Below are 13,279 nucleotides of genomic sequence, written 5' to 3' on the forward strand. Positions count from 1 at the left end.
CGTATAATGAAGCAATAGAATTCTTAATGAATCAGATAAAATTGAGTGTAGGACTGGCCAGATATGGGATGACTTTGACGTAGTTGGCCAGCTTAAATATATTGCAATATATTTTAGTAGCAGTATGCACAAAATGTCACTGTCTTAAATATATTGATAATGGGTTGAGTGCAGAGGACTCTTGTATTTGTCTATATTCATTTTAGAGCACCCACACTTGCAGATGCATTTGTGAAAGACCATTAGAAACACTTGCAATCACTGTAATGCAAAGGAGGCTTCTGCTGTGCCTATTGTTATGGTATAGGAAGGAACACACAGTATAAAGGCAAAGGTGATACAGATAAATTTCCAAACTAGTGCTAGCTGCAGTGTGCCAATACAGACTTGGCCTTTTGTCTTATTCAATGGGCAGCATCAGCTGTCTAGTTAAAGGAACAGTAATACAAAAAAATGTAATGACAATATAATGTACTGTTGCCCTGCCCTAGTTAAACTGGTGTATTTTCTTCAGTGAGACTACTAAAGTTTATATGAACAAGCTGCTGTGTAGCCATGGGGGCAGCCATTTAAGCACAGGATACACAGTAGGTAACAGTTAAGTTCTGAAAAATCCCATTGTATACAAAAGAGCTTATCTATTGTGTATCCTGTGCCTTTTCTCCTTTTCAGCTTTGAATGGCCGCCCCCATGACTACACAGCAACTTGTTTATATAAACTATTCTAGAGTACCTGAAGCACATACACCGGTTGTACCAGTGAAATGAAAAAGTACATTATATTTTCACTACTTTGAAACACTTCAATTTTTTTGGTGTTACTATTCTCTTAAGATCAGTCCTTTTCCACAATGAGATTCAGCACCATGGACAGCACTTTTGTCCTTAGACATTCTGTCTGCCAGGAAATACACGGGGGCAGATTTACTAAAGGGTGAAATGTCTAATGCCAGCGTAACCGCTTTCAGGCACTTTGCCAATTTACTATCAGGCGCAGTCGTAACTTCGCTAGTGAAAGAGACAGCGGTCATTCGCACTCTATCGACAGGCGAATTTTTGCTCTGGTGAATGGACGTTACTCAGCAAATTCACTGAGATGTGGACTTTATTTTGGAGTGCATAGATCTCAATGCATAGATCCCAAAAAACGCTGGCGTCTTTTCCTTTTTTCAGAGTGATAGCCTGCAAAAGTCCTTAAAAATGTTTTTGGGTAACCGGGTTCCCCCATACATTTTCTAACATGTGGAACATAAACTATACAGTGGGCTCATGTGTAGGGCATTATAACAACTCTATTTTTTTTATTAAGGTTCCATGAACTTGTGTAATGTAATGTATTTGCTGCAACAGATATGTCTATTGAACTTTAACTTCCCACCGTATGCAAATTAGCCTGAGCGAAGACCTCTTTGAGAGAGGCTTGAGTGCGAGCCGAAACGTTAGTTGATTTTTGATCCAAATAAACACCTTTTTTTGACTTGATAAGTCCTGTGAGTGCGAGCTTCTTTATCACTTTACCTAATTTTTGGGCTTTTTGAACTCAGGCAACTTTGACCTTTTGACGAGTTGTGCCGGCTTCCAGACTACTATATATATATATATATATATATATATATATATATATATATATATATATATATATATATATATATATAAGATAATCAGGAAGCCGGCACAGCACGTCAAAAAGTCATCGCTGCCTGGGTGCAATATGCCCAAAAATTAAGTAGAGAAGTGAAGAAGCTCGCACTCACAGGTCTTATCAAAATCAACCATTTTTGATTTTGATAAGACCTGTGAGTGCGAGCTTCTTCACTTCTCTATATATATATATATATATAGACACATACAAGAGTCCTCTGCACTCAACCCATTATCAATATATTTAAGACAGAGACATTTTGTGCATACTGCTACTAAAAAATGCCTTACCCTTTAAACAAAACAGGGATTGTTTGTCCATATATTGCAATATATTTAAGCTGGCCAACTACGTCAAAGTCATCCCATATCTGGCCAGTCCTACGCTTAATTTTCATCTGATTCATTAAGAATTCTATTGCTTCATTATACATTTTACAAAGGGACTAGGTTTTACCTGCAACTTAACTTGCTGCTTTCAAAGTAAACCTCCATACTTAATCAGGAAGCCGGCACAGCACGTCAAAAAGTCATCGCTGCCTGGGTGCAATATGCCCAAAAATTAAGTAGAGAAGTGAAGAAGCTCGCACTCACAGGTCTTATCAAAATCAACCATTTTTGATTTTGATAAGACCTGTGAGTGCGAGCTTCTTCACTTCTCTATATATATATATATATATATATGGAAATAGTAGAGATCGCACTCGCAGGTCTTAAGTATAGTAAGAAGATTTTTATTGTGGACAATCGCAACAGCCTTTCTCAAAGTGAAAAATGTGTCAAACAAACGGAAATCAAAATCAAAAGAAAACCCCTTGTTTCCTTTTGATTTTCATTTTGTTCCCGCCACACTGTGTATTTATTTTCGTAGTATCAAATACCCGACGTTTTGGTCCACATTTGGACCTTTTTCAAGGATGATACAAAACTTTAAAAATCCACATTAAATAACAAAGTGCTTCATCATAGACCAATCAGTGCCCTCATTCATTCAAATTCAGGGAGTGCTGGTCTGAAGATAATTGATATATATATATAGTTCCCCAAGATTGACACACTCCAGGACTTCATAATGCAGTTTAGAAAAGAAAATTTATTGTCCCGTTTCGGTGCCGTTCTAATGTCTTGAAAAAGGCCCAGAACGGGACCGAAACTTTGACAATAAATTTTCTTTTCTAAACTGCATTATGAAGTCCTGGAGTGTGTCAATCTTGGGGAACTACTACAATATATCTGACAGCACCCAGGCATGAAGAGAACGCTTGACTGGCGTGCACCACAGCTGGAACTTTATATATAGACTTTATATACTTTATATTTAACTTGTTAAATGTGAACCACTCCGTTAAGGGCTTATTTAGCATTACTAGACACAGAGATAGGAGCAAAGAAGTGGTTGCAGAATTTGGCTCATTATAACACCATAGACAAATCATTTGTGTATCCAGCACAGTGATGTGCAACACTCAAGTGCAACTGGGGCAAGGTGCAGCAAACAGAGCACTTTGCACCATTTTTGGTAAACGAGGCCTACCCATCCATTACACATTATGATGTTACAATGTAGAATAGGTCAATAATAATATTTTTACTAATGGATTCACTTACTGATTTCATCCAGTGTTAGTTTCATCTGATTTCAGTTTGTTTTTGTTTATTACAAGGCATATTAATGATTTTACTTTGTGCCCCCACTGTCCTCCTCCCTCTAAATATCCAGTACCCCCTATCATGCAATGATTAATTATGTTACATTGAGCATTCTCTTACACACCTTCCTAGTAGAAGCTGGCAATATGGTGCCATCCTTAATTCAGTAACACTAACAAAGCCACTGACACAGTCAACAAATGCCAAAAGAGCAGCATATATTTAGACCTTATAGACTGCATTGCATTGTAGATATCTAAATAAAGACTGCTTTTAGACTTTTCTCCATATCCCTATGGGTCATAAGGGCAGAGAGTGGTTAGGTCACTTGAACCTGTGTTCAGGGATGGATGAAGATAATATATGGAGAGCTCAGTGCCTGGAAGTGGGGAGAGATGAGGTTGCACTGAGCAAATAATAGGAAACGTGTTGAACAAAAATAGATAGAAACCCATAATGCTTCTTAGCTGCATTCCATCTTCATTCGGTTAAGAATGTCAAGTACAAGTCATAGTCTCTCTTTCACCCTGCAATTCATTTCAAACCTTATAACCTCACAGTCTCCCAAGCACTGAAGGGCTTTCAGGAGATTTCACTAGAAGATGAATATAGCTCTGTTATTAATGATTAAAAAGTAGAGTCGAGTCATTATTTGCTGGCTGGGGTATTGGGTGCAACTTGCCAGATTTTGCTCCTCTTTATGTGTATGTGAAAAAGTGCTGTCTATGATTGATCTGTGGAGCCAGAGGCTGGTCTAGACCTGCAATATGCCAATAGAGAAACACTACTTGTGCCATTGGCCTTACTCTTATTTTGGGAGAGGAGTGAGATGAGTTCAGTCTAGTAGCCTACTGTCCTTATATTACAGTTTGGTAAGACTCTTTAATAGGCCACTTAAAGTAGAAGGAAAGTTTTGCAGCACTTGGGGGTGCCAAATGTTAGGCACACCCAAGTGATTGTGTTGACTTACCTGAAACCCGGGCCGATGCTCCTATCAGCAGAAGACTGCACCAGCCCGGGGTTATACCAGTGAGCACCACGGAGCAATTCTTCTTCTGTTTTCCTCCTTATTCGTGCGGTTGTGCATGCACAGTAGAACGAAATGCCAAACTTTAACTAAAAAGTCGGCTATTTCATTAACTGTTGAAGACAGAAGAACCCGGAAGAGGATCGCTCCGTGGTGCTCACTGGTATAACCCCGGGCCAGTGCAGTTTTTTGCTGATAGGAGCACCGGTTAATACAGGTTAATACAATCACTTGGGTGTGCCTAACATTTGGCACCCCCAAGTGCTGCAATCCTTTCCTTCTCCTTTAACATGATTTAAATAATCTGTTGGTTAAGTATTCATTCTAGGGATGTAGTTTTCCTTTAAAGGGCATGTAAAGGCATAAAAATAAAATCACATTTTTACTTTCTTTAATGAAAAAGAAACCTATCTCCAATTTACTTTAAATAAAAAATGTGTACTGTTTTTATAAGAAACCTGACTGTATGCAGTGAAATTCTCCCTTCATTTACTGCTGTGGATAGGAATTGTCAGATGGTCCCTAACTGCTGAGCAGGGAAACAATCATACTTATGAACAGCAGGGGGAGCCCCCGCCTTACTTCCCAGCCATGCAGAACTCAAGCAGCTTTGTTTATGACGATCCCTAAGCAGCCCAGACCACACTGAGCATGTGCACAGTCTTAGTCTTGCAAAGATGTTTAACAAAGTTACAAGATGGTGACCCCCTGTAGCCAACTTTGAAAGCATAAATTATTTGTTTGATTAGGCTTGTGGTGCAGTAAGTTCATGTTTGCAAGGGCTGCACCCCTCCTCTGGAACTCTCTCCCACGGTCTGTCCGACTTTCTCCCAGCCTTTCTGCTTTCAAGAAATCTCTGAAAACGCACTTCTTTCGAGAAGCCTATCCTCACTCTGCTTAACTACCAAACGCAACACCACATACAGTACCACATTTCTCACCCTCTTAATTCGATCTTGCCCACTCCCACACCTTGTGTATTACTCCCCTCCCTTTAGACTGTATGCCTATGCATAGAGCCTTCCTCACCTTTTTGTACCTGTATTGATTGTGATGTTTGTTACTCCATATGTTCTATGTATATAATTCATGTGATTTAGTTGTTTAATCACATTTACTTTACAGTGCTACGCAATATGTTGGCGCTATATAAATACATGTTAATAAAAATAATAATAATAAAATGTTTATATTTAGTATACAAAAATTACAGCATTTCTAGCCTTATTCTATTTTAGACTTTACATACCCTGTCATGGTCTACATCTGATGTAAAATAGTTTGGCGCTGCTGCTATATTTACCTATTTGACAGTTAGCAGTTTATGGGATATTGCTCCAATGCCTTTTCCTTACTGAAAATCCCACATATGATCTCGAATTGATATCAGTTTATTTGGTATAAAAACACGGCACAACAGATTCTTGCAATAGAGAATTAAAATTTGCCTCTGTTGGTATTTTTTGGGGATTTCCACTGACAGCAGGGAGACTAAGGAGTTAAGCAGCAAAAATACCACAGCAGACAAAGCACAGTTGAAATCTACATGTGATATAGAAGGAAAGGATGCAGATGGGGACCCATCACCCCTCCATAGCAAAATTGCATGCAAGCCAGCCCTCCACTTACACAACCCACAACAACCATATCCCTAAATTATATTAATATGATTTATATTAATATAAATTATATTAATATGAAATTATATTAATATGAATATGAATCTGGTCCCACATCTAGTGATGGGCGAATCTGGGCCGCAAAACACATTGAAGTCAATGGACGGCAAAATAATTTTGACGTGTGACAATTTTGACGCAAGCGACAATTTATTTACACGTGACTATTTTGTCAAAATGCATTAAAGTCAATGGGCATTTTAATAATTTTGACGTGCAACATTTTTGTGTGTGCAACTAGTTTGACGTGTGACAATTTTTTGTTCTTGCGGTGGATTTTTTTGCGAATTTAATTGCTGGTGGCGAAATGCTTGTTTCCAACTGAGCTAGGCCTAAAATAGATGTTTTTACAATACTGGTGTAAAGAGTTTCTAAACCTAAGTAATAATAAATTAATAAAAATAATTTTCTTATCTAGTTTTTAAAATTGATTGTGCAGGAGATTTCTCTATTGAAATCTCCTGCATGCTAAATCCCAAGAATAAAAATTTGCGCATGTACATATGAGAGCGTGGAGGGAGGAGCAGAAGCGACAAAGCGCAAGTTTGCCCAGCTGGCAAATCTGCCCATGCCCCTCTGGCAAATCCGAGTCTGGCTGCTTTAAAACAAACGTTTGATTGGTTAATATTGGTTTTTGATTCTGTAATTTTATCTACAATTGCTTGGTGTAAAGGGCAATCAATCCCTTGTGCCATAGCCCTTAAGAGTGGTGGCACATGGGGAAGACAAATCTTCTCTACTGCACAGGACTAATCTCCCCAAAATTCCTCCCACCAGCAAGAATGCAAAACACCGATGGGATGGCATACGTATTGATTCATTTTCCAAGGTCACCTGAAGTTTCATCATGAAGCAACATTGGGCGACTTCAGAAAAGCGAGGCATCCTTCCGGCGATTTGCATTCTTGCTGGCGGGAGGACATTTGGGGAGATTAGTCGCCCGCAGTAGAGAAGATTTTTCTCTTGGCGACTTATCTCCCCATGTGCCACCACCCTTAAGAGTATATATTACATGAGTGCCAGCGCTGTTGTGTAGCAATGGGGGCAACCATTCAAATGAGAAAAGGCTCAGGTTACACAGTAGATAAGCTCTGTAGAACATAATGGTGTTATCCACTATTTAACCTGTGCCATATAGACTTTTTTCAATTTCCACTATTGCTACACAGCAGCTTGTTTATATGAACTATAGTAGTGTTTCTGAAGCAAACAGATCAGTTTTACCAGCGCAGGACAACACTACATGATATTTTTATGACTTTAAAACACTTTAATGGTTTGGTGTTACTGTTCCTTTAATTGACCACACAAAAAAGAACATTGCTAGTCTCAATTTTATTCCACTGCAGTGTGCTTTTAATATTTTACAGGAAGGTAAACAACAGCACCAGAATGTATGCCCTTTTCTATCTACAGGTATATCAGAAATAAACATTATAATTTAGGTATCGTTTGTATTTAATATTTTAGCTACCTGCATCCTAAGTAGAGATCCTGGGAAATAGGATAGACGGAGCCGGATTTGCCCCTCCAGGCCCAGCTGCACTTTGACATGACATGATATATTAAAGTGGTGGTTTACCTTCAGATGACCAGGTTTCATATAAAAATTGCATTGATTCATGCATATTTGTAATATACATGTGTATAAGAATTTCCAATAGTTTGCCAAAAAATACCTTTAAAGTTAGCCATTAGCTTAAAAGAGGATGGAAAGTTGAAAAATCAGGAATTGCCCGAAAAAGAGATATGGAACCTCTTTTAGCCATGATAGTGCCTGATATGAAGTCTCCACCCTTGTTTTTTGATTGACACCATGGAAAGCTATGACATCTTTTAGCTTTTCATCCTGCTTATCCCAGCCAATAGTTTCAGAAGAAAACTGTAGCTCCATAAATGAACCTGGAGCAGGCACTCAAATAAAGACAATCTTCCATCAAATAGTTGAAATCAAGTAAAAAAGATTTATTGTGTCCTCTCCCTTACGTGTTTCGTGTTAGAAACACTTAATCATGGGCTAAATGTGTAGGCTAACCTAGATATAGTCAGTATCTAAACTTTATCTTTGGTGTAACAATATGGCCCCTAACAAAAAGGTGCAGTAAAGTGGCACCATCAACAATGTGAAAATATCACTTTAATACCTACACCTTTGTGAATAGATCTATTAGAGGTGCTCCAAAATGGCACCCACTTAAAAAGGGGCATTTTCCTTTCTCATTTTCTTAAAGATACACACGTGTGATAATTGGACATAAGGGATGGTCTGTTGTGGGGTATTCAGGGATTGGATCACATTTTATTGATGCAGTGTTGTGATTGGTGCACTTTGGTTTAAATACTGGTGTTTGAGCTCTACACATTTAGCCTATGATTAAGTGTTTGTAACATGAAACGCGTAAGGCAGAGGACGCAATAAATCGTTTTTTACTTGATTTCAAGTATTTGAAGGAAGATTGCCTTTATTTGAGTGCCTGCTCCAGTTTCATTTACGGTTGTCCACTCCCCATGCTGAGGGCTCAGGGCGGTGCACCTGGGCCACTTCCCTAATGTGGTGAGGAAATACTCTACTCTATGGAGACCCCCTTTTTCATCTAATCACAAAACTGTAGGTCCACCCTTGAAATTCTTAATCTCAAAACATCTTGATGATCTTGGCAATGAAGAGGCTTCCTCACTCACATGGTTCCACTTGAGTTGCATACGTTGTTTCCATTTAGCTTTCTGTTCTGTTGGTTCTGTAGAAACAGCTTCACCTTATGATGTTTAGTTCTGTGATATCTATGTTTGTCAAATAAGAGGAAGAACCAGGTGACTCAGAAGAGGCATTTTCTTTGGGTAAACATGGAATCTCCTAAATAGGTCACTATTTTTTTGCTGTATGCTCCAGTTCATTATTTCTAGTCGTTTAGCTTTTTTCTTTTGTTAGCCAAGATGCAAGCAAGCTATAAGAAAATATTCCATTAGTGGATGCAACGCTCCCAGAAAAGTTTCTTACATAAAGTAGAAGACCAGTTTCCATGGCCTTCAGAAACCTTTTATTGTAGGTTCTCCTTTCCCCCAACTTAGTTTATTGTGTGGTTGGCTGTCACTGTGACATTAATTCTGGTGTGACCCCAGCACAAACAGTTGAAGAAATGTCAGCATCTGGCACATATAAGTTGTCATTTTTTTATTCCCTATGATGCAAGTGTTAGAGTGTCTAGGGGTTCATGAGTGTGCAGGTGACAATTTAAATTACCAGTGGGCCCTGGGCAAAGATTTCATTGGCAGCCTCCCCTACCCCAAGTAATTTATGATAGAATAACCCTCAAGCATGCGAATGTCAATACAATAAGGGTGGTAGTGAAGAAATGGTCTGCGCTTAGTAGGGTTGCCACCTTTTCTTGAAAAAAATACTGGCCTTCCTATATATTGCTCTTTTTTCCCTATTAATAACATTGGGATTGGCCATCATTTTTACCGGCCAGGCCGGTAAAATACCGGCCAGGTGGCAACTCTAGGGCTTAGTGAAGTAGACATAATGGGGATACCACAAAAAAAAGCAATGAAACTAAAATAACCAAGTTGTAGAGTTCTTCCAGATGATTAAAATGAGGATTAAAATGAGATTCAGGATGCTTCTGCCCAAAGCCACCCTACGCAACCTTCTGCCACAATGCAACCAATCACTGCCAGATACAAAACCCTCGCTTTCCTTGCCTGGTCCTTCACTACTGCCAGTCTGCCACTCCTGCTGCCAGACAAAAACCGCTAGTTCCTTTGCCACTGCCAATGCCATTCTTGCTTGTCCCCGCACCCCATTGTTCTTTGTAGAAGAACAGAGCAGAAGGAACACTTTGGTTCCCCCCCCATACGTGTCCCTTCTCAAATTGCACCCTGGACAGTTGTGAACCATGCATGCTTACACCTAGTTCCAGCCCTGCTTCTATGAAAAGATATACAGATGAAAAGTCTGCTGGTTTGTCCCGTGTCCTGGTGTCTAGATGCCGAATTAGCCCTTTGAATTAATTAGCCCTGAGAATGTGTCTTAGGGGGGTTATTTACTAAACTCATGCAAACGTATGCAAAAATCATGAAAAATTCGTGATTCTTTTTATAAAATCGGACTTTTGGAAAATCATGAATTTTTCAGAATTTATTAAGCCCCGAGGATAGAAAAGTCTGAATCAGAAAATCTGGCGTCTCAGACCTGTCGAGGTTGCATATAAGTCAATGGGAGAAGTCCCAATGATTTTTTTGATGTGCGCTGGGTTTCGTGGAATACCCCGAAGTTTTCAGAGTTTTCGGGCAAAAATCTGAGTTTTTGGGTGAAAAATCCAAAATCATTGTGAAAATCGGATGAAAAATCTGAAAAAAACTTGAAAATCCGATTTTTTTTCCCCCAAAGCTAATTTTCGGGACAATGTAATAATAAATAAGCATTAAAAACCTGATCGGATTTGATCCGAGTTTGTAGCAGAACATATTAAGATAAATTCGGATTTTGATACATAACCCCCCTAGTAGTGATGGGCGACACCGCCGCAAAAATTTGCCAAAAATGAGACGGAGGTGCCGTTTCGCAAATGTTTTGCAATTTCGCGGGAAATTTGCAAATTTTTCGGTGAAACTTAACTCACCAAATTTGCCCATCACTACCCCCTAGTGTTCATCCAACAAGCGTGTGCAACCACCAGGGAGATGCAAGGAGCAGAGTGCAGTATCCTGATGCTCCCTAACTTGTGAATCTGAATGACATCTGAATTTGAATGGCGCACTTCCTAAACAACCCTTATTGTACATATCTTAACAGAAAGTGTGCAGTACAGAAATGAGATACATATGCATATGAGCTGCCCAAGTATTTGCAAAACCTTAATAAGTGACTATTAAACCACCACAGACTAGTGGAAAATAAACAGGGACTAGGCGAAGTGTAATAGAGTAGATCGGACTTCCTCAAAAAAATAGTTGAAACATTTTCTAAGTCCCAAAAAACACTAGCTGCTTTTCCTTTTCTCAGGGTGATAGGCTGCAAAAAGTGTAATTTTTTGGGGGGTAACCGGCTTCCCCCCTAACATATGGCACATAAACTATACACTGGGCTCATGTCTAGGGCAATATACAGTAGAACCCCCATTTTGCATCCCCTGATTTTAAGTTTTCCCTAATTTTACATTGTTGTTTTGTGGTCCCACCTATATAATATGCATAATACATTTCTCTGATTTTACATTTTCCTGGATTTTTCACCATTTTTTTGCTGGTCCCCTGAAAAAACGTAAAATAGGGGTTCTACTGTAACAACTTTATTTTATTTTATTAAGGCTTGTGTAGTGTAATGTATTAGCTGGAACATATACGTCCATTGAACTTTAACTTTCCGCCATATGCAAGGCATTAGGCAACGCTAGCACAACTTTGCTTTGCTTGGCGCAGTAACGCTAGTGCAACTTCGCCAGCGTTCCACGCCCTGGACACAACTTTGGATTTTAGTAAATTAGCATTGTCCTGGAGGATCTATGCCTGGCGAAGTGTTGCACTGTGAGCAAAGCCGTCATTAGCAAATTTTCGGAGGTTAGTAAATTTGCCCTTTTAATTCTTTAGCATTTTATATAGTCATAGTCAGAGGAGTAACTACCAGTGACGTAACTGGTAAAAATGCTGTTGAACGCTAAAGTTAAATGCTCTCATCATTAATTGTTAAAATATAACATCAGTTTCTTCACTGGATAATATTGCCTTTAATAATTCGCAGTTATCACAGAAACACGATGTTACAACAGATTTCACTAATGTCCTAGGCTTCCATCTAGTTAATCGAATCTCTAGCTGCCGGTTATAGATGTGGCATCCAGTCCTTATTGAAGCCAGCAGTGCAGCCAGACCAATTGCCTTTCTACAAATCAAGGGCTGGGGATAGAGGAAAATCTGAGTACCAATTAAAAATTATATCAGGTGACTAGAGACAAAGGTCAGAATATTGATTTGCCTTTTTCAATGGATGTGAAGAATCCATAAAAATCAAACCTTGTTTCGATCAAACTGATTTTAGGTCTCATGAACACTGAAATTTCTGGTCTCACTTGGCTACTGAGATAAGTATGTTGTAGCTGCCACCCATGTTGTAGCTCTCACCCTTCCCAGCTATAGTCAGGTGATCCCACTGGTGTCTAATAAAAGGGCAGCCAAGTTTGGGAGTTTTACTTTGAAAGCAGCAAGTAAGTTGCAGGTAAAACTCAGTCCCTTTGTAAAATGTATAATGATGCAATAGAATTCTTAATGAATCAGATGAAAATTGAGTATACGACTGGCCAGATATGGGATGACTTTGACGTAGTTTGCCAGCTTAAATATATTGCAATATATGGACAAACAATCCCTGTTTTGTTTAAAGGGTAAGGCATTTTTTAGTAGCAGTATGCACAAAATGTCTCTGTCTTAAATATATTGATAATGGGTTGAGTGCAGAGGACTCTTGCATTTGTCTACCGAGGTAAGTAGGCCTGATTAGTCCAATCGGTGGCCATCCATTGCTGCGGTGCTCACTAATGGCAGTGCCAGAAAAGATTCTGGTATACTGTGCTTGCTGCTGTGCCTTAACTTTCTCGTATGAATGACATGCAAATTAGTGGATGAGATAGGGGACACTCACTTGCCACCCCCAGGCCACCCTCATTAATACAGTGTTGCTGTAGGCAGGCAGACAATACTATATTTATGAACGAAGTATTGCATTCTAAAAGTGCAGGACAGTATGCAAAGTGGCACTATACACAGTATAATATATAAGCTCTTAGATGCCTCAGCGGTAGGGTTGCCACCTTTTCTGGTGAAAAATACCGGCCTTCCTATATATTTATCTTTTTTCCTTATTAATAACATTTGGATTAGCCATCATTTTTACTGGCCAGCGGCCTCCTGTGTCATTCCCAATACTGTTTCTCAGGCCCCACAGTACCAGACAGGGCGTACTAACCCTAACCATTTCCAATGTGCATGGCTAGTATTGTGTCTGTAATTCTCAGTACATCCGTTATCTAGAAACCCATTATCCAGAAAGTTTAGAATTACGGGAAGACCATCAGCCATGGACTCCATCATAATCAAATAACTCGAATTTTTAAAAAAGATTTACTTTTTCTCTGTAATGATAAAACAGTAGCTTGTACTTGATTCCAACTAAGATAGTATTAATCCTTATTAGCGGCAAAACAATCCTATTGTGTTTATTAGATTTTTAAGTAGAATTAATGTACGGCGGTCCAAATTATGTAAAGATCCCTTATCCAGAAAACCT

The sequence above is a fragment of the Xenopus laevis genome, chromosome 4L (assembly GCF_017654675.1).
Source record: "Xenopus laevis strain J_2021 chromosome 4L, Xenopus_laevis_v10.1, whole genome shotgun sequence".
NCBI classification, from domain to species: Eukaryota; Metazoa; Chordata; class Amphibia; order Anura; family Pipidae; genus Xenopus; species Xenopus laevis.